This window comes from Macrobrachium nipponense, chromosome 14 (genome assembly GCF_015104395.2).
Source record: "Macrobrachium nipponense isolate FS-2020 chromosome 14, ASM1510439v2, whole genome shotgun sequence".
NCBI lineage: Eukaryota > Metazoa > Arthropoda > Malacostraca > Decapoda > Palaemonidae > Macrobrachium > Macrobrachium nipponense.
The window spans coordinates 62,601,973-62,624,697 of record NC_087207.1 but is presented as its reverse complement, the minus strand read 5'-3'; the positions used below and the strand labels follow the sequence as shown (position 1 = coordinate 62,624,697).

Below are 22,725 nucleotides of genomic sequence, written 5' to 3'. Positions count from 1 at the left end.
ATGTTTATGATTTTGAGGGAATACATGATATGTACACTCTCGTACATTATGTATGCTGGTGCTATTAAAATGGGATATTTGGGAAGTATTATATATATGTATATATATAATATATATATATATATAGATATATATAATATATAATATATATATATATATATATATATATATATAATTTATAACCAATTTAGGCCAACGGCCAAGCACTGGAACCTATGGGGTCATTCAGCGCTGAAAGGAGAAATGAGAGTAGGAGGAAAACTTCAAAGCATTTGCACGATGAAACATTTGTTAGAGGAGGGTGGAAAGTAAGAAGGGAGAAAGAGAACATGAACGGAGGTACAATAAAAGGAAAGATCCTTGGGTAATACCAACAGTGAACTTCACGAGTACCCAACCTCTTCTTCTTTCAATTGCAGAATTGACTGGAGTATCTGTGCCTCTACTGTGGCCTCTGGGTTATCTCACCAATTGCCTTGTGTCTGATTACGACCTTATAACGCGTGTTTCCGAATCCTGGACTGTGCCTTAGCCTCTGAACCATGGCCATTCACGGTCTTGATTTAGGGTCCCAGTGTTAAAAGTTCACTGTCATATGTTCAATTGTTTGATTTAATCATTTATTTGTTATCTACTTCTTCATTACTAGTCTTCTTATTTTTACGTTCTCTTTTTCTTAAAACGATACATACGCATGAATGATGATAACGATAATAATTATGATAAATTTCCTGAGTCTCTTGTATGTATGTATGTATGTACGTATGTATGTATGTATGTATGTATGCATGTATGTACTGAGCAAGAGAGAAAACGCGGACCCTGACGTTTTTGTTTCAACGTCTTTTCTCACAACCGCATCTGATTACCATCACTTCCGTCCACGCACAAAAAATCCCGAACAAAAACTGGCTGTAGTACAAGACGGGAGAATACTTAATTCGCAGAAATGATACTAAAATAAAATTGACCCAAAGTAGAAACTGTGACCTTACCTTGGCGGCATTTAGTTACCTCTCTGCGCAATTGTGAAGATTTACGCGTATAAGTGCGCATACAAATATGCATCCAAACGTGTCTGTCCATATGTATGTGCGTGCTCATGTATAGTTACGTGAGTTGGGGTTTAATAAGGCGAGATGAGGCCTTGAGGTATAGTAAGATTTTCCGTAGGATTGTGACGACCTTGTAGGAGTATCCGGAGACAGCTGATACCGAGTGAAAGGCTTCATGAATTACAATATTCCTGGGACCAGCTCCTGTGTGGCCCATGTCATTAAATTTTGACCTTAAATGCTATCCTTGAACTTTACATATTCTGGATTATAGCAAATCGTCTCAATTCTGTCGGCTAAACATCTCCTGGTTGTGTTGCAACTGACACGATTCAAAGAAGAAGAAGAAGAAGAAGAAGAAGAAGAAGAAGAAGAAAAGAAGAAGAAGGCGGGAACTGAGTATTCAAGTAAACAAATCTCCGCCGCTATACAAGTGCTTCAACAATCCTTGCTCCTGGACTTGTCACTCTTACCGCATAATGCAAACGATTCCTATTTTCCTTAAAAAATCGTTAATCCTCAGTCTGGCCCGTCTGAGTATTAAAAGTGAGAGAAGGGCGAACGCATCAACCTCGGAAAAAAAAAAGAATTATAGGTCAAACACTTCCGACATTTTTGGGACGTTTGTGGTCTGTTCTGAGAATTTCTTTATGGCATTTCCTTTCTCAGTTCTTTAGTGACCCTAACTATAAAAGGGAAAAAAAGTTTTATGGATCTGAGTAAAAACTTTCAGAAGTACTGATGTTAGCCATTTATATCTTAAATGTGCCGGATAAAAGTTTATTTTTTAATCTTTGAATATAATTAGAAGTAAGCAAACATAAAAACTCTCATACACAAAAACACATTCATACAAACACACACACGCACACACAAATATATGCACATATAAATGTGTGTGTATATATGTAATATATATATATATATGTATATATATATATATATATATATATATATATAATATATATAAATATATACATGTATATATACTCGTGTGTGTATATATATATACATATATATATATATATATATATATATCTATATATATATATATATACATATATATATATATATATATATATATATATATATATATAGAAGAGAGAGAGAGAGAGAGAGAGAGAGAGAGAGAGAGAGAAAGAGAGAGAGATGTATGTATGTATTGTGATATGGGGTTGGATCCTAATACTAGGAAATTATGTCAAACTTACCTGGAGATCTCTGTCCCTCTGGGCATAGCCACTAAAGCGGCGAAGATCTAAGGAAGCTTTAGTTGGGTACGAGCCACGTCTTCGAGGCAGCACCGAAGACCCGTAACCTCACCGAACCAATTATTATGAATCCAGTCAAAGTATATATCTAAGCCAATACTTATAACTTCCTATAAAACCAAGGTAGTATTTGGCTATTTGGTAATTGCATTTAATCAAAACACTTAGTGAACCCCGCCCCAACCCGCGCCCCCCCCAAAAAAAAAAAAAAAAAAAAAAAAAAAAAAAAAAAACAAGAACAGACTAATTACGCGAACTGTAATCAAAAGCTTATGAGAAATATGGGAAGATATTAAAAATTTCATTATAGTCCTAATTCCGCCAAGTGAGTTCGTTCTAAAGCACACTGAAATCTATACTTATGATAAAATCTGAGATTTTCTACTCACTTAAAGTATATATTAAAATTAATCTGATATTATTCAAAGTAGTCAATAACGAAATTAACACCAAAACAAAAATTTCATTTCCACGAAAGAGCACCTACTGATGATGACTTATGCTACAATAACAATCAGATAGGAACCTAATGTATGTACGATTGATATTACAATAGATTCCTCCTATCAGAAGCGTGTGGACACAATGTGATTGTGATATAATTACGGATATCACGTAGACGAACGAGACTCTAATTCAGTAGAAGTTCTTCAGGCAACTGCATTCTTTAAATAATGAGGTGAACTATGATTGCCACATATATAATTCAAAGTAAGATTAAGTTCACTTGACCCTCCTTGGAACAACTCTCATCTGGTGTGAGAATGAATATAGAGTCTGGAAAAGAACTCGTGTGCACCAAAATGAAATAGAACGTGAATGATTTACTCTGTGTCCTTCAGAATTAGGAAACAAGCTTTATAGAGTTCTTTCATTTAGCTGGAATAGAATTCGTATTTTAACTGATGTTTTGCCATGACCTACTTACAACTTCCATGAGGCTGCAACATAAATGAGTAAACAGCCAGGCCCTCCGCAAAGCCACTTTTATCGTGGTTCGGCATCTGATGCTCAATACTAAGGAATAAGGAGGCGCACTCAGTGAGGGCTCTTATAGATAAATAAATTGCATTCCCCCTGAAGAATTACTTGAGTAGACTCCACTCAAGAAATTTACATATTAGAATCTAGGAATAAGAGGTACGTGTGTGGCATATGGAAGAGGCATTCAAGAGAGATGGTCTGGACCATCTTGGCTGTTTGTAAAATACGGTGCACAGGAATGGGAGAGATATTGTGAAGGGGTAAATTGCATATTCCTTCAGGAAGATCGAGTGGAATATAAAAAAAGGAATAGGAATGATCACAGCACCAAATATAGAAAAGACACTGGATGACTGGAGAGCAACGAGCAGTAAATTGTTGCTTGCAAGGTTTAAGTCAAAACAGTGAAATATACACAAAAAATGAACAATCCGAAAAGCAAAGAAATACCAAAAAGGGATATGGGAGCTGTTGTTGTTGAAATAAAGGCAAACGTTGATAGGATTAATGAAGGTGAGGAGGATTAAACAGGCGAGGAAGGCCTCGGAGAGACTGCAAACAAAAATGAGGTGCAATTTATTACTTTTAGTGATGATAATAATCTTGTTATTTGAGATACTCTTTTCTACCATGAGGACATCGAAGTGCATTTCGCTTAGATATCTTCAGATGACAGTCAAAGAAGCCAGATAGATCTCACAGCCACTAACCGAGAGAGTAAAGTAGTGCTGAGGAATAAGTACTTTAAGTCAATTTTCTTCAGTGATTATCAGCTTGTCGTTGCCATACCAAGATATAATCAAATACACAAGGCAAAAATGTTAACAGAGTGTTTTAGGTTTTGTACAATACAGTTTCTTGAAGATGAACATCCGGAGACTTTCTCAACTAAATATCAAATAGATATATATATTCCAGAAACAATATATGAGGAGGTGCGACTATGACAGAAGACTGACTAACATCAGGAATGTGTATCAGTCTACTAAAACACGAATTTTGATGAGACCTGGAACACCATAAAAATAGTCAAAAGCAAAAAAAATCCAGGAAAACGAAATGCAAAATGAGATACGCGAGACTATCAGGAAAAAGTAACAGATGATGCTGAGGAAGCATATATTCAGGGAATGGTGTTAGTGTTAGGGTAGCCCAAAGAATTATTAATGAAAGATCCATTAATTATAAGAAAAGGAGGAAAATACCTGCCAGAGGGAGGGATGGATCAGTAATAACTCCAGACTAAGAAGAAAGACCATGCTTGGCAGAACATTTTTGGGAGCTCATGATACGGAGATTATAATATGACTGCCATGCCAAATGCTGAAGAAGACCTGAATGTACTGATGTATGAATTCGCCGGTTTTTAAGTGGAATCAGTAATAAAGAAATTAAGGAACCAGAAAAGACTGGGCTGCAATGGAATTACTGCAGAGACGATTTTAGCTAAAAATGGAATGGCTCCTTGTGTACTGATTAGACTGCTTTGTAGAATATGGAATGAAGAAAAAAAACCTGATGAGTGGGAATTATTCAGTCACCTGACTAACTGGTAATTAGAGAGGCCAATAGTTACAACATTCTTTCTGAATATATTCAGTTATGCTTATTCTCACTAGGTGGAGAAAGAAGTTGATAAAAGGCCTGGAGATAAACAAGCTGGTTTTAAAAAGGGCTGGAGTTGCATAGATCAAATGTATTAAGACACATTGTGCAGAAGTGTATTGAACTATAAAAAAAATCTTTCTATTGTCTTCGTAGATTACGAGAAGGAGTTTGCCTGCGTACAGAATAATATTACGGAAGACTTGCATTATTGTGGCATTTCCACTGATTCTGTAAAGATAATTGGAATTAAATAGGTGGTCAGGATAACGTTGTGTCACCTATGTTGTTTACCCTTCTCATAAATGTTATGATGAAAAATGGGACTAAAAACTTGATGTAATTGCTAGAATACACAGTTGATGCTATTTCGATCAGCAAAACGCCACGGAATTGAAGTAGTTTGCTTAAAGAATGGAACTCACGACAGCTCTAAGAACAAGTAAAGAGGACAGAGTATGTAAAAAGAGATGAAACAATGTTTTTGGGGAAAGGATTAATGAGATTAAATCTTTCAAATAATTAGGAACAATGCTATGCAGTGCCAGTTCTTTTAGGTTGAAATTTATTGAGAGAGTAACAAAGGCAAATCAAACAAAGGAAGGCTGGATAAGATTTGGAATATGCCGAATTTACACACGAAAGTAAGATTATACTGTAGAGTTCCACGTGGACCCCACACACCTTCATCTCACCTGGCCAGCTAACTAATCTCCTCACAATAACGTCTCCACGCAACAGATGGGTGGACACAGAAACACAGCATACATCACGCATCTTTTATACATATATTTTCACTCACATTATTGTCATGTAGTGTCTTGTGCATTAGTTTAAATGTATATTTCCATCTGTCAACAAATGCAAATGATTGTGTTGTGACGCCTGTTTTTGTTCGCCAAATGTCAAGCGCTACATTTCCGCTCGTTGCCTGAATAAATAAGTATGTTTGTAGATGAATCCTCTTACTCATTCTTTTGCAACATTGGTGACCACGAAAATAACTGACCCAGCCCACCCCAACAATGCCAGCCTCCCCAACGAGACCATTGTCGCTGCCTCCATACGTCTGCCTCAATTCACGCTCCACAACCCAGATGCTTAGTTCTTCAGGGTGGAGACAATCTTCCGATTGGAGAAAATGACCTCCTCAGCATGCAAAGCAGACGCTAGTATTCCTAGAATTCCTGCCAGACAACATTATCGAGCAAATGCAGGATATCTCACAGACCCTCAAGCCCTGTCACCTACAAATTGCTGAAGGCCCAGCTGAAGTCATCCTTCAGCATGCCACCCTCCCTAGGGGCCAAGAAATTCCTCAACAATGTGAAGACAGCCACAGGAGACTTTATGAGAGAGGTCCTCCTCACAAAACTATCCCATCAAACAGTGGCAGCCATGCCCAATGCCTCCATCATGCAATCGAAGAATTCCTGAAATTGGTCAATGCAGTGCACATTGCCCTCAAGATGGTGGAGCCCACACAGCTACCACCACCAGTAGCAACACCATGATGGGCCCAGCAGTCAACTGACATGGAATCCAACAGCGACCCAGAGGGACCAGCTGCCCCATCCACAAATGAAACTTCTCAAGCAATTCATCAAAGGAAAGACCAGACAGAAGAAAGACAAACCACCAGAGGGAATGTGTTACTTCCATTGGCAGTTGGGGAAGAAGGGTTGCAAATGTGTCAAATGCTACCTGTTTTCAGAAAAAACATACAAGAGGGTCACACCCACGATCCAGTCAACTAAATATCAGCAGTGAACAGATCGGTTGCCTAATAAGAGTAACTGCGCCTGCTCACTGCTTTTTTCCAGACAAGAGAGTAGGGGCTCCACATGTTTTTTTGTCAGGGACAAAAGGTCAGACACAGAATTCTTCATCGACACCAGAGCATACAGGACATTTGTGCCAGCCAGTCCACATGAACGACTCAACCCCGCTCCACCCACCAACCTCCACGTATCCACTGCCAGTGGAGCACCACTCAAGATGTACAGAAAACTGGATATGAACGTGTCATTCAGTGGAAAAGACTACAGTTGGACCTTCATCACTGCACATGTAATGATAGCACTTTTAAGAGCAGAATTCCTAAATGCACACAACCTGCTAGTGGACGTAGTATCAAAACAACTGATCCCGAAAATAATTCTGACATTATATTATCAACAGCCATGCAGACAAACCACCACCACACTGTCCCTGCAACAGAAGAGATGACAAAGATGCCCCATTTCTGCAGCTACCTCACCACCAGAAATATGATGACTTCTGCAAGACTACCAAGAGGTTTTCAAAGATGACCTGCAGCATGACTTAACCAAACCAGAAAAACACAACATCCACTTCCTCATAGAAATGGAAGGCCCCCTGATCCACTCACACTTGTGCCTATTAGCGACTAAATGTCAAAATGAAGTGTCACATTACTGATTGCTGAACATAGCAGATGTAACCAACTAAATGAACGGAGCAAAGATCTTCACCAAAATAGACCCACTGAAAAGATACTTCCAAGTTACGGTAGCAAAGGAAGATACTATAGAGAAGAATGCGATCATAACCCCCTTTGGCACTTATATGTTCAACTACAGCTGTTTCGGACTTCACAATGCAGGGCAACCTTCCAAAGACTGATGGACAAACTACAAGGCAACCTTCCCTTTTGTGTGGCCTACATATTTAGCCCCAACCTCAAGCAGCATCTTAAGAATGTCAAAAGAGTACTACAAATACTTAAAGAAATTGGACTCATAATAATGGAAGACAAATGCGAATGGGCAAAGAAAATGGTGGAATTCCTGGGACATCAAGTAAGACCAGACGGTATTGAACCCATACCAGAGAAAATAAAAGCAATCACTGACTTCCCAAAAACAAAACCAAATACGATTCAGGCAGTACAAGAATTTTCAGGACTAATCAACTATTACCAGAGATTTATCCCTAATTTTACCAAAATCATGAGTCCAATCTATAAATGTCTACAAGGAAAACAGAAAAAATTAAATTTGTCACAATATCAAGACAATGCATTTCTTTCAGCAAAACAAGCAATAATTAATCTCCACAACCACATTAATTTTTCATTTACCCCTTAGGTTCCTCATTTTGATGATGGATGCAAGTAATACAGCGATGAGTGCCGAACTTGAGCAGGGCACAGATGATGGTCATTGTCAACTGGCTTTCTTCAGCAAGAAGTTAACGACAGCAGAACAGAAATATTCTACTTATGACACAGAGCGCACCCAGCAGGCCACAAAGCCAACTGCCACTTCTGCCACATGCTTGAGGGATAATAGTTCGTCAGGTAAACAGACCATCAACCTTTGGTGCAAGCCTTCATAAAGACAGTAGATGCATGTTCAATGGTCAGCACGACAACAGCATCACCTATCAGCAAAAGCTGAACACTCCTGCACCATCACATACTTGAGGGTTCAGCAAACACTGTGGCAGATGCACTATTGTAAAACTGCCTCAACACCATCCAGCCTGGGATAGCCTATCTCAAAATAGCAGATGTGCAAAGAAAATACGACGTGGACCTACAGCACTGTGGTTGGACAATCCTGCCTTTACATGGAGTGACCTGTCAATCAACAATGGAGAGACATTCATTGCCTGCGAAACAAGTACCAGACGCCCTTGCCCCTACCTGCAAGAAGGCCTCAGAAGAAAAGCCTTCACACTTACCCACAACCTGTCACACCCACCAGTCCGGTTAACCCCCTGAATCTCAGCAGTGTGGTACATCTGGTAGGGAATAAAAAAGGATATAAAAAACTGTATGAGAGGTCGACATACCAGGACCCCTAGCTCCCTCCAAGGGGTATAGATACCTGTTTACCGTCACTGACAGAAATAATAGGTTGCCCGAAGCAATACCGGTATGGCAAAAGGCAGTGGAGAGTTGCGTGAAAGCTCTCATTAGATGGGTCAGCAGACATGGAGTCCTACAGATCATCATGAGCGATAGGGGGGCCAACTCCATGCCCACTTTATGGAACACCCTCCCAGATAGTTTGGGGACAAAGAAAGTACACACGATGGCCTGCAACCCAGAAGCTAATGGCATCATCAAAAGGCTACACTGGTCCTTAAAAGCATTACTCACCACCAGACGTCAAGGTAGGGAGCTGGAGAAAGGAGTTACCTTGGGTTTTACTGGGCCTGAGAACGACACCACCCACAGCATTTAATGCATCACCAGTGAAGCACTATATGGCAAAGCAGTAACATTGCCGGCAGATATCTTTCAAAATCAGCCAAGCCCAACATCCCTATCTGACACCTGTAAAGCATTAGAACAGGTAATGCCAGCTAAGACAACCTACCACATGACCAGAAAAGTGTACATGCCCTACGAACTGTAGAACGCAAAATGTGTTCAAGCTGGTAGATGCACACAGAGCCCCTCCCTCCCTAGCTTACTTGGGACTATACTGTATCATCCAGAGATGACACAAAGATTACCAGATGATGGTGGATGGCAGGACTAAAGCCAGCATACCTCCTGGACACTGAAGTACAACCCTAGGTTTTCCAAGGGGAGGAGTCCTGTAGGGTCCCATGTGGACCCCAGACACCTTCATCTCACCTGGCCAACTGATCTCCTCACAACATTTCCGCACACCAAACATGTGGAAACAAGAAACACAGCATACATCACAGATCTTTTATACATATATTTTCATTCATATTGTTGTCATGTTAAATGTATTGTCATTATGATATGCATCATAACGTCAACATTTTAGCCATTTGTACAATAGCTTCAGTCATGTCTTCTGTATCAATTTATATCAATATTTCCATCTGTCAACAAACAAGTGATTGTGTTGTGACCTCTGTGTTTGTTCGCCTGAATAAATGAGTAAGTTTGTTGACAATGCCTCTACTCATGGCTTTTCTACAATATAATAGTCTGTTACGAACTGCATTGATAAAACGGTTGTGAATCAAAGGACACATCGGGTTATGGAAGTCTCAGAGAAAAAACCCAGAATAGCTTTCTCTCATGATTGCTCTGTCCTCTGAACATGGTGGCCTCCGGACATCATCAGGTGGGTCACGTTGGTTGGTAGATAGGGGTCTCCAGTTACCTGCTAAGACAGCAATGGGAAGATTGCAACGTTAAAGAAGCCTCTTTGAGGGTGGTAAGCACTCAAAGAAAGTGATGAAGGCCCATACAAACATAAATGACTAATGTAGGTGGATGAACAACGGCTTGTATTCAGGACAGTTCAGGCAAGCTGCAGTCAGCATTATTAACAATTCATATAGAATGCAAGTGTATTGCTTAGCCAAAGTTAGTTTCTATCAAGGGTGCTTGGTCTGAATTACAGACCTCCAATACAGTTAGGGTGGCACCTAGGGCATTTGACACTGCCTATTGGCTATTAGGGCTTCGTTGGGAAGGCACCAAGTTTGATGAAGATGGGATCATGGAGGGTCAAACCAATACAATGGTGGCGTGCTGTGCTCTTGGACAAGTTGCGTCAGATATTGAATGAACACTTGCAGCCCAAGTGACAGTTTTACTGAGCTTGTTAATGACAATTAACAAGGGTTTCTGTCATTTCTTATCTTTTCTTCACAGGGGGTAGAGTCCTGTCAGAGAGAACCTAATTTAATATCCAAGGCTAGGGATGTCCATTCATCTAAGTAACTAAGAGGTGGAAATAGATTAGAAAGGCTACAAAATGATTAAGGAGTTGAAGTTTCCTCCCAATTTACCATAATTACAGTCATTAAAAGTCGCAACAAATGGCAATGTCTGAAAGATAGGATAAAGGGATATGATAAGGAGATCAAAGGGGGTAAGGCTGAGATGCTGACTGACTTGAACTTGTGGAAATTATTACATCCTATAAAGGTATTAGAACTCAGCGGTTTAACATGCAAAATTTTTTCCTTGGAATGGTGACCATTAGTTAGGCAATGGGTGAGAAATAAATGCACTATATATAATATCCGTATAGATTCTCTAAAGGATATATACTATATATATAGATAATATATATATATATATGAAATTGCAATAGCCGCAATGCCCTCCCAAGTTCTCAAATTCTTAGCTCTTTTTATTTTGGATACACTTGTCATTACAATGCCTTGATGCTCCAATTTCAAAGAAGTTTGAATAAATCATGATGTCCGGTAGCGGGAAACAAACCCACGATACCATAATCACGACGAGGTCAAGTTGCCGACCTGACCACGTGAAGGTCGGCAAGTTGATTTCATCATGATTATGGTATCGCGGGTTTGTTTCCCACTACCAGACTTCATGGTTTCTTCAAATTTCTTTGAAGTTAGAGCTCAAGGCTTTGTAGTGACAAGTGTTTCAAAAGAAAACAAGAACAAAGAATTTGAGAAGTTAAGAGGGCATGTGGCTGTTACAATTTCACATGCATCTGGTAAAAAGGAACAGAAGATTCTACAAATATATATATATATTAGATATATATATATATATATAATATATATATATATAGATATATGTATACGTATATATAATTATACATAATTATATATATCTATAAATTTCTGACTTTCATTATGGAGGTGTGATAATGGTAATTTAAATTAGACAACGTCTTCGAGGGTTGCGTGAAAGAGAGAGAGAGAGAGAGAGAGAGAGAGAGAGAGAGAGAGAGAGAGAGAGAGAGAGAGAGAGAGAGAGAGAGAGAGCAAAATTGGTGAAGGGATAACTGGAAATGGTTTGATGACGGAAGTAAGTGTGTGGGTATTGTCTGTTGTGGTGATTGCTGAGTATATCAGTGGCGAGCGTCTGTTATGAGAGTCATAAGAAGTGAGGAAGTCAGTGAAGTCGTAGAGTCGGTACTAAACAGTTGGTTTGGCAGCGGTTTTATCCATTGAGGCTCAGTAATATTCTGTGATTTGATTGATTTTGGTATTGTAAAGTTGTTGTGCACGTGTCTGTCTGGTTGTGTTGAAGTTGAAGAGGTTGGTTGTGCATTTTTGTGTCTGTGTGTTGGCGGTTGGGGAGTGTTGGTGTTTGTGGTTTGTTGTGCTGGGTTGGAGTTGGCGTATGATTTGTCGTGTTGGTTTTGAGCTGTTGGTGGTTGTTTGCGTGGTGATTGGGGTGTTGTTTTTTTTAGTTATTGTACGGTTTTGGTGTTTGTCATCTCGGGTAGTGAAATTCTCGGCGGTTGTTGTGTCTCGACAACCCTATATCCAGCAGACAGCACAGCCTAGCCCTGAATATCTAGAATCTGAGGTGAGTACATGTGTTTGTGTTTTGTATGTTCTTTGTTCGGTAAACCAATTGTCCTTCACATAATTAGTAACGTAAATGGGAAAGTGTTGCTGGGGGAACTATTTGGCAGCCGGTACAACTAAGGTAACTGTGGGAAGATTGCTTGCTTTGTTGCTTTGCTTGATCCCGCCACAGCATTGGGGTAGAACCCAGTCCCTCAAGTTGAAGGCAAGAGACCTACCAACTGATTCACACATAAAAGAATTTTTAACCTAAGGACTTCAGCACTTGAGGATTTTTCTGGGCACACTGCTGTCTAACATATCAGCGAGCTTTATCCTACTTCCCGATCAACCAGTGACCCGGTTTCAGATATATATATATGAATAACTGATCACGAAGTATATAAAACGTGATGCTATGTATATATAAAGGTTTTTTGCCACGAAGGAAAAAATGAAAAAGCGAGATAGCCAAGTACTTTCGGTCCTGTTCGGACCCTTTACTGAGGCAAACTGATTTTACAGAGAACAACATAGTCAAAAGAAAGCTTAATATACAAACTGACACTACAGATTAGCAAGCAATAAGGGCGATTTTCACTCTACAGAAGGGAGGAGTCGCCTGAGGGAAGCCACACCTTGAAGGATACACGCAGTAAACAAGCGATTTTCCCAGAAAACAGTACAATTTGAAAAAACACGGGAGCATATACAATTTAATATCATGAATTTTTACAAAAATTTTCCCCAAAAAAATTATTATTAATGAAAAGACAAAAGAAAATATAAATATATATATATATCGAGCAAGAGAATGAGGGAGAGAAAATATCGAACCAGAGAGAGAAAGAGAGAGAGAGAGAAAGAGAGAGAGAGAGAGAGAGAGAGAGAGGAGAGGAAGAGAGAGAGAGAGAGAAGAGAGAGAGAGAAAGAAAGAAAATAATAACTATTACAAATGTGGGACTAATTTATTAGTTGTTCATTTATTTTAAGGTCCTTCATAAACATCTTACAAATATATGGGTCCAAATGGTACATTCCCAGACTAAGATTTAGGTTGTTTTTATTAGTGATTTGTATAATTGCCGATTCCAGTAAATTTCTTGAAACATAATCATTAGATCTAGCAATTGCTTGCTAATCTGTAGTGTCAGTTTGTATATTAAGCTTTCTTTTGACTATGTTGTTCTCTGTAAAATCAGTTTGCCTCAGTAAAGGGTCCGAACAGGACCGAAAGTACTTGGCTATCTCGCTTTTTCATTTTTTCCTTCGTGGCAAAAAACCTTTATATATATATATATATATATATATATATATATATATAATATATATATATATATATATATATATATATATATATATATATATAAACCCATAAAAAGCACTATTTCAACGTTACAACCATATATTTCGAGCATTTCCTTCTGTGCTTCTGATCACTGGTAAAATATGGGCATAGGATTTCTTACAAGAGCATATATAGTTGTGGCAGTATATCTCTATTAGTGACCCAGTAAAGATGGAAATTAAACTATTCCCTGGTGTCTTCTGGCCGAATTAACTCCCGTCCGGTGACTCGTTCGGTGGTTCGTGTGTTCTTGAACACATGCTTGAGAAGAGGTCTTAAGGATGAACTCGTAGATGTCATCTGATTTCCAGTGACTTCCTGACAGATTCATATTGTTGGTTTGATTGATGATAGCAGATTCCAGCATCTTCATTTTGTAAATGGTTGGAGTGTCAAGTGAGAGGTTCAGAGAAGGAAAAACAAAAGAAGCGTCACTGCAGAACAAGAGAGATGATCATTTGAGGTATACAAGATGAATAAGTTGAAGGTCATAATAAATGAATAAAAGATTTTTAATGAACATTTGAAGAAGATTTTGAGAACAATAAATTGTTCCTTTGGAAAATGAATGGGCGTTGAAAAGGTTAATCAATGAGGTAAAAATAAATGAATGAACTAATTTATTGTGAACAGTTGCTGAATTTAGAGGATAAAATATGAGTGGGTCAAAATATTACGGGAGCGAGGTATGCAAACCTAGAATCCCTATGGAAGTAAGTACCTGCTAAGGACTTCCCGGGAGCACTTGAAAGGCTGAAAACTTTACAGTCTGGAGTTAATGGGATTGCCACTGAGATGCTATGATACGAAGATGAAAGTCTGACTGAGTTGCTGACCGAAATATTTAAAGAAAGCCTGCATGAGGGAAAGTTTGTATTAGAAGGCTTATTTAGATCACTGTTCCTTTGTATGAAAAGAAATGTTAAGAAGGTGTCTTTAATACTTATAAGGACAAGCATTAATACTGTAATGACATTCTGGTACCCTTTACGAGGGTATCGGTAGTAGTAGTAGTAGTAGTAGTAGTATTAGTAGTAGTAGGTGGGATATGTCTTTGAAACGGCTCCCTTGATTGTTTTGTTCTTTACAGCGTGCCTTATCTGACACATTGCAGAGGGCAGTCAGTATTTTTTACAACGTCTTATCGGTTAAAGCTCCGAGTTTTTCTGCCTTTTTCTTTTCAAATTACTTTAATTTTTCCTTGCCTCAAGTTTCACCACTCATCTAAGAAAATCCTTCGAGCGATCCCAGTGAGCCTAGAAATGTGATTCAATGATTTCATTAGACAAATTTATGATGCCTATGAAATATACCTGGAAAGCATATAGTAGGAATCTGGTGTAGAAATAAGATAGATTACAAAAGAACTTACAAGGAAAGAGCAACGAGGGCTCAGACAAAGTGCAGTTTATTTTGCTATAAAGTAGTTAGAACAGTTCTATGGAAAGTTTAAACATACATAGACCTGGCAAAAGATAATGACAAAGATTTAAATTGAGTGTGTAACTGTGTGGAGCATGAGATGGAGATGGCACATGTTTGTAGATAATTCAGAAAAATTGGGAAATATTGGGGAAGAATTTCAATGACAGGTGGAAGTTTGAAAGCATTTGTAAGCGAAGCCAACTGATAACGAATATTAGTGAGTTAAAATTTCGAATGCAAATAGAAGCCAAAAAATTAGGACAATATATTGTAGCAAGACTGGTGGACTATTAGATGAGAATGATTCTTACAGGTATTTGGCAGTCAATGAGAGGCAATGGCGAGAGGAGAGGTGAATCTCTGAGCAAGCGAAGCAAGAAAGGGAGCAGGGTCCCGGATGCAAGAATTGTGATGCGCGAGGTGGCTGCCGAGTGTTGCGTCGAATGTGAATTCAAGAGAGGAAAAATGTGGAAGCTCTTGAGATGGATTCTTTGCAAAAGATATGCAGAGTAAGAATTGTATGGATACAACAAAGATACAAGATAAGTTGCAAAGTTTAAAAGGTAAATGACAAAATTCTTAAGTGGTTTCGTCACGTGAAATGACTGGAGAAAAAGTAGCTTTGAGTGATTCGGCAATCTCCTGAGACCTAAGAGAATTTTAGCGAGATTTGTCGTAGGCTATGGAGCAGAGGACGATATTGAAATAGCGATAGACATTCAAAAGAGATCTGCTTTTATAATATAGGCCAGTGAGCGATGAAGGGGTAGACGTGCTAATGGTGGTGCGTCTTCCGTGCAAGCATCTGAAGAGGTTCATACGAAAGGGAGAGTTGGTTGGTTCATTCACGGCTGTCCTTTTTTGATTCTACTAATAAAGAATGCACATGGCAATGACTTTCTTGTTTTTCTCTTGACCCATCCCTTACTAACGGAAACAGTTTTCTGCTATGTATATATATATATATATATATAATATATATATATATATATATATATATATATTATATATATATGTGTGTGTGGGGAAATGCATGTGTTTGCTTGTTTGTCTGTATGTTCCAATTGAACGTCTACGTTAGTGAACTAATCTGTATGAAATTTGGTACAGAGGTTATGCTAACATAGGGTTCGGACATAGGCTAATTAGATCTTCATAAAAACCATACAACAGTACTAACTGCATCTACTATATGATAAGCGTACTTTGGAGAAGCATACAAAAGTTAACATTCCAAACCACCATAAGAGTCCAACGCAGCGGCGACGAGGAAGCAAGAACCTTTTTTAATAAGTCATTGGATGTTGGCAGTGGCACTCTGGTTGGTGGACATTATGGTCTGGTCACTGCTTAAAACTCAAGGTCGGCGCACCAGTCATGCTTTTGCAGGAAGATGATGGCAAGACTCTTGGATGTTGCAATTCTGACTGGCGAAGCATGTGGGGAGGATGTGTTTGTATCCCGGATTCCTTTTATCTCATCTGATATACCTTGTGAATTCAAGCACCATCAATTCATCTTGAAGCTAAGCTTTTCAATGAGCATTAACAAGGCACAAGGTCAATCATTGGAGTTTGTAGGACTAAGCCTGAAGGAGCCAGTGTTTTCACATGGTCAACTATATGTAGGGTGTTCTAGAGTTGTCAGTCCCGATAATCTGTTTATTTGCACACCTAATAGCAGAGCGAAAAATTTTGTGTCACGTGCCATTTTAAAACTGATAGCAGTTGATATTCATACCATGTATCTTATGTCATCTTACTATAATAATGGGCGTTATGGCTGTCCGTCCGTCCATCCCTCCGTCTGTCATTCAATCACGGCCAAACAGCTGGTCCGATGGTCATGAAACTTGACAGGGTTACAGTGGGGACCCCTAAGGTGGTTTATAATGGGGTTTCATCCTACCTCCCCCGCCTCCAAAGGGGGTGGGGGTGAGAAGGGATTCCCTGAAACGGAGCTGGTTCTGCCCGTGAAACAGGGCTGGTTATGCTCGTAGACTTGGTTACTTTACGAATTTATCATACATTATTTCTGTATACATAGGACTTTTCATTTGGAAAAGAATAGTATAGGGTAAACATCTATGGCATTAAAGAGGGTGGAGTTTGAGAAGGGGGTTGACAAAGAGAGAATGAGAGGGAGAGGAAGTGAGAGACAGCAGACGGGGTGTTAGGGAGAAGAAAGAGGAAAAAGACAGGGAGGGTTAGAGAGAGACAGAGAAGAGCTGGTGTTTGGGAGAGAGAGAGAGAGAGAGTTGGTATTAGTGAGAAGAAAGAGGGAAAGAGACAGTGATGGTTGGAGAGCGAAAGAGAGAGCAAGAGAGAGAGAGAGAGAGAGTAGAGGGGTGTTAGGTAGGAGAGATAGAGAGAGTGAGAGAGAGTTGGTATTAGTGAGAGGAAAGAGGTTGGAGAGAGAAGGAGTGAGAGGGAAAGGAAGAGACAGTAGGGGGTGTGTTAGGTAGGAGAAAGATGGAAAAAGTGAGAGAGAGTTTATCGGTTGTCATTCAGTTTTCCCTGGCAGCGCTGGATTGGTCAGCTAGTATTATGTAAATGTATTATGACCAACACAATTCTTATTGTATTTTATCCTTCTGAACCATCTATTCCATTTTAACAATCGAACATTTTTCCTATAACTACGCTATGCCGAATGAAAAAGATTGCAATGATCCCAAGTGATTATTTATTCTGAAAGTGATTGTATAATCCACCCTGTAGGCAGGGTTGTCATCACTGATGGTATACCCCTTTCTCTCCCGAGCAAAGACGGGTACTTCAGCTAGCATGCATACATATATATATATATATATATATATATATATATATATATATATATATATATATATATATAAAGTGAATTTTATCACATTGCTTTGATTCTTATACAAGCATTAAGCTGCAAATGTCCTTTAATATCTAATTCGCTTTACCTTGGAATTAATATATTGTCATATAATGTTAACTGAAGGGGAATTTTTTAGTTGATAAGAAATTTGTTGGTTCATGGACTCGAACCACGGAAACCAAGAATTCAGGATGTACAGTGACGCGCTTTAACCCACAGAACCATCAAGAGAGGTATAAGTTGATGCCGACTCCCATATACAAATCCCTGTTGACAAACACACTACAATGCTATCATAGTCGATGTGGGTTGATGCTGACTCTAATAACGAATACCTGAGCTCGACAGCGACTTGTAGTTGGGAGTCGGCATCAACGTAGACCTTCTTGATAGTCCTGTGGGTTAAGCACATCACTGTACGTCCTGAATTCTCGGTTTCCGTATTTTGAGTCCATGACCCGACGAATTTCTTATCAACTAAAAAATTTCCCTTTGGGTAACATATATGGAAATATATTAATTCCGAGATAGAGCGAATAAATGGTATATATATATATATATATATATATATATATATATATATATATATATATATATATATATATATGTATGCATGTATGTATGTATACACACTGCCACACCCTTTCCAAAGGCAGTTAATATTTAAATTTATATATCGAATGAAACCCCACTAACATATGATGGATGCACAAGCAGGTAAACTTTTTTTTTAGCAAGAATTGCTTCAACAGAGTAACTTACAGAATTACCTATGAACGCCGAAAGTTGCAGTCACACGAGAAGGTAGATTATACGGCTAATATTGTGGTGAAATCTGCCGAATTTGGCAAATCATTATCTGGCAACGCTACGAGAGTGAAACATGCGGAAGACGTGCGAAGTCTCCCACCATCTGGCTTATGATGGTCAGGTACGCAGCCGTTGACGATGGGATACAGAATGAAAACGTTTGACAACTTTCACTAGACCTTACAGATTTGGCAAGAGCAGCCAGGTACACGCGCTACAAGTTTCGTGGCCAATTTCCAAGTGAGAAACGGTAATTTCCGGTCTCCTTGGCAGAGATAATATTATGTCACCTTTGGCAGCGTGGATTTAGCATTAAACCAACTTGTTCTGGTTAGTACCAGTCTCACTCTGCAGAGAGGTTGAGTAAGCCGAGATTCTATCATAAGGTCAACTTCTAGACTTGGGTGGAGGAGTGAAATAGCCCTAATGACACGTGTCTATGGTTTCAAGTTCACTTAATGGTCTTGATCTAGTTCGAGAGACACGCAGTGGACGTCAATGAATGTTTCTTTATTTTTCTTTGTGGGCATTTTGGTTTTACATCTAACATTAAATGAATCTTCGGTTAGGTGCGCAACGATGTTGCACGGCTGTGGTCATTGCCGGGTAAATAAGACTTGTATACTTCAGTTTGCAGGTACTAGGTCTAGAAGACGCATCCCCCATCAGTTGTTAGTCGACATCTGGGTGAACAGCACATTCATTCACTACATCATTCGGTAGGGGGCAGTCGGGGATGTCATATATCCATCAGCGAGGTAACCTGTTACAGATGTAAATATAGGTTTGCTATACTTTGCCAATGACTAGAGCTTTACTCTTTTACATCTATCTAGGTTTCAATTGTTTCAGTGACCATTTCTCTTACTCCCATTTTGCAGTATTAGCTACAATTGCTACTTTTATGATTTTATCTTTACTTGGGTTCCGGTAATACGGCTGTTGAAATTTGCTAGCTTAACTGGCTCGTAAAAAGAAAACTGAAGTTTTAGATTATACAGTATCTTTTCATAAAATACTTTATGTCATTAGCCATTGCATGATTTCATTTAGTAATTCATTCATTTTTTGTCGGTCTACGACTTAATTATCCATTCATTTCACTTCTGACTAATTTTAAGGTTAGATAAATAGCAAACCGTTTATTCACTCACCTGCAGACATTTGGAGAGCAACTTCGAATATGACTTGCTCTCTTGAATTTCTCAGTGTAACTGCAATGGCCGGTGGCGATGGCAACCCCAAATGCTCTTTTCTAGCTCAGACCCGAAAGAGAACGAGACAGGAAAGGGTGTGGCTTAACCACAAGGAAGCAGTGGATATGACTCTTAAGAAGAGGAAGCTTATGAGTCAGAGAAAAACAGAATTAGGAGGAGAATTCCAGATCTTGGTAGCTAAAGTGAAGAAACAGTCTTTGAACAGCCTAGCAGAAAGATTACTAGCGTTCCTCGATTAAATGTGGGAAGAGGAGTCTAGTGTGCTGTTACAGGGCCATCAACCAAATAGAAGAGAGAGAGAGAGAGAGAGAGAGAGAGAGAGAGGAGAGAGAGAGAGAGAGATGGGATGTGAGTGTGACTGAATTACCTTCTGTCAATCTTATGAATAAGGGACACAAACTATAAATCACCATATAAGAACAAACTTGAAACAAGAGTATGAAATTCAGCACAAAACTTTAATAGCAGTAGTAAGGGAAGGCGCTTGAGGCATGCAAATAATATACCGAAGTTTCTCAGATGTAGGTTGAGTAATCTGAAGTACTATGACTTACTAAAATATCTGTAGCAGTGGGAGTTTCAGTTTTATTTTCTCATGAAATTCATCGTTGGGAGGCAGACGGCGGAGAAAAGTAGAAACTGCGTCCTGGGGGCATCAGCTTTGGCCAAGATTTAGGGATGACTTTCTAAATATAGGAAAAACAGTTTAATGTTGAATGCAAACGACAAAAGAAGATCAGGAAGTGAATGCAAAGAAATATGGTCGGTTGAATCATCGACGAAAACATGAATGGGAGAAGAGGTGAGCTCGAGGTCATGGATACAGGGGTGGGGGTTGGGGTAGGAGGAAGACGGAAAAGAAATTACGTGAGACGAGGAAGGGACCCATAACCAGGAAGTATGGACAGCTGAGCCTTATGCCAGTCTCGGTCAAATGCCTCAAGATATTATCACGAAGCCACGATGACAAATAATTCTCCGAAGACCCGCGGGGAAGACGTCAGCGAGACCGGAAAGAAGGTCACCCACCAACAGACAGGTCCTGTCTCGCGGAAGGCATTCTGGTTATCCGAAAGAAGAGAGTTGGATTCAAGGTTCCGTAGAAAGTGAGAGCAGCTGAGCAGCTCAGTTTCGAGCGCGTCAGCAAGAGTAAAAGTTAAGCAACAGGGAGCTACTTTTCCTAGAACTCAACTTTGCTGGGGTTTTCCCTTACCTTTCTCTCCGCTCTCTCTCCCTCTTTTTCCCTTAGCAGTTATTTGCCGAATTCTTGAAGTAATACGTATTCGTTCTAAAAAAGAAAGTGCATTAGGATTATAAGGAAACGTGACGTCATACTTCCTCAGCCCTTCCTGTTTCTTGCAGGCGCATACTTAATCATTCCAGCCCGCCCCGTCGTCTACCTGAAGGTCAGTGGTCACTTGGCGAGAATTCCCCACAAGAAGAAGCTCAGTGTGCGTCTAGCTTCTGTGAACGAGTGATTTGTTCCTTCGCTTGCTTGAGAAGTAAAGTAGACCTACTCTTCATTCTCTTTATTTTGGTAGAAAACTGTTTAGCTTCGTACTGCCTTGTCGACTTGTCAGGTGATTTTTATTTCACTCTTGGTCACACTTTTCATTCATTCGTGTCTCCTTTGCTAAATACACCTTCTCGCTATTTTTATTTCAACATATCCGACAAGTCGATAAGGAAGGGAAGCATACATATGTCAGTATTTTGCATAACAATTTTTCCATGACGTCAAGACTACTGTAGTGAATTATATAGAAATTTTACTTCATTGAAACAAAACGTGTTGCAAAATCTGCAGTCACCTGACGAGGGAAAATTCGAGTGAGTATCTATCTGTAACGTGATCCATTTTACAGTTTTTTTTCTGGCGCAACAAGTAGCAACCTTGACATTGCCAAGCAACAAACGTTTCCGGTTGGCTGATCAATTAAGGGTTGTCTGCCGTTAAGAGCCAGTAGCCACAGGGTCACTGACGCTGAGGAGAACTTTTGGAGGAACTGTGACAATCAGATATCATAAGAACACGACCTTAATTACTTAGAAATTAATATTCTCATTTGTAGTACCGAGGCATATCTATCTACCTCTCTTTTTTTTTTTTTTAACTTTATTTACGTATGCTTAAGCGAAAATGTATCGTACATAACGAATACTTTCAGAGACTCATCGTATCTTCTCATTTATTTCACGATGAAAATATCACTGCTTTTAATAACCCGTGAAGTTGTTTGTGAACCTTGAACAAAAAACGTCTTACTACTATTTTCATCTCTCTTGCTATTTTTAAGGCGCGTTGCTTTCACACGTACTACGTTCACTGGCGACATCACCAAGACGATGTATTTATCACAGACATCATAACTAGCCACTCTGTCTGTTGCTGATCATTGTGACATGTTTTCGTTCATCCATTTGTTGAGAACATTTGAAGGGGCTTCGCAGTCGCAGACACACCGCGCCTAGTAATCCATTTCTCTATCTGTTCATGTGCCATGTGACAATCTGTTTTCTAACCCGTCGCAGTTGTATACGTCATTTTAAGCAACGCGTACTCAAGTGGTCTATAAGCTAAGAACGAACAGTATCGAAGGCCAGGTCACCCATCGACAAGACGACGGAAGAGGAAACTGTCGCTGGCGACCTTAGTCAACCGAATCATCGTTAGGGTTGATATAACGGGAAACCATTGAAATCCTCGTCTCGGTGAAAAAAAGGGATGCGAGAACACGCCAGTGGGATGCAACGAAGTACTTTTTTCGTCATTTCATAGATAGTGATAGTGTAAGGACAGCGCGATTCTTATCAGGGTGTATTATGATTTGATAAATGATAGTAAGTAACCAAAGGTTTGAAAGATTTTGAAGGGAAGTTGGTGAACGGCAAATTCATCGAGATCAATTTAGTTTACATATAGA

The 22,725-nt window shown here is 39.3% G+C and overlaps 1 protein-coding gene across 1 annotated transcript in view; it reads left to right on the top strand.

Annotated features, from left to right (window-relative positions):
- The first annotated feature begins 20,999 nt into the window (after positions 1–20,999).
- Positions 21,000–22,725, top strand: part of LOC135226556 (endothelial lipase-like) — a 49,973-nt gene continuing 48,247 nt past the window's right edge. The window contains exon 1 of the mRNA XM_064266224.1: positions 21,000–21,303. The gene's annotated coding sequence lies outside the window, so the exon portion shown is untranslated. The remainder of the gene's footprint in view (positions 21,304–22,725) is intronic.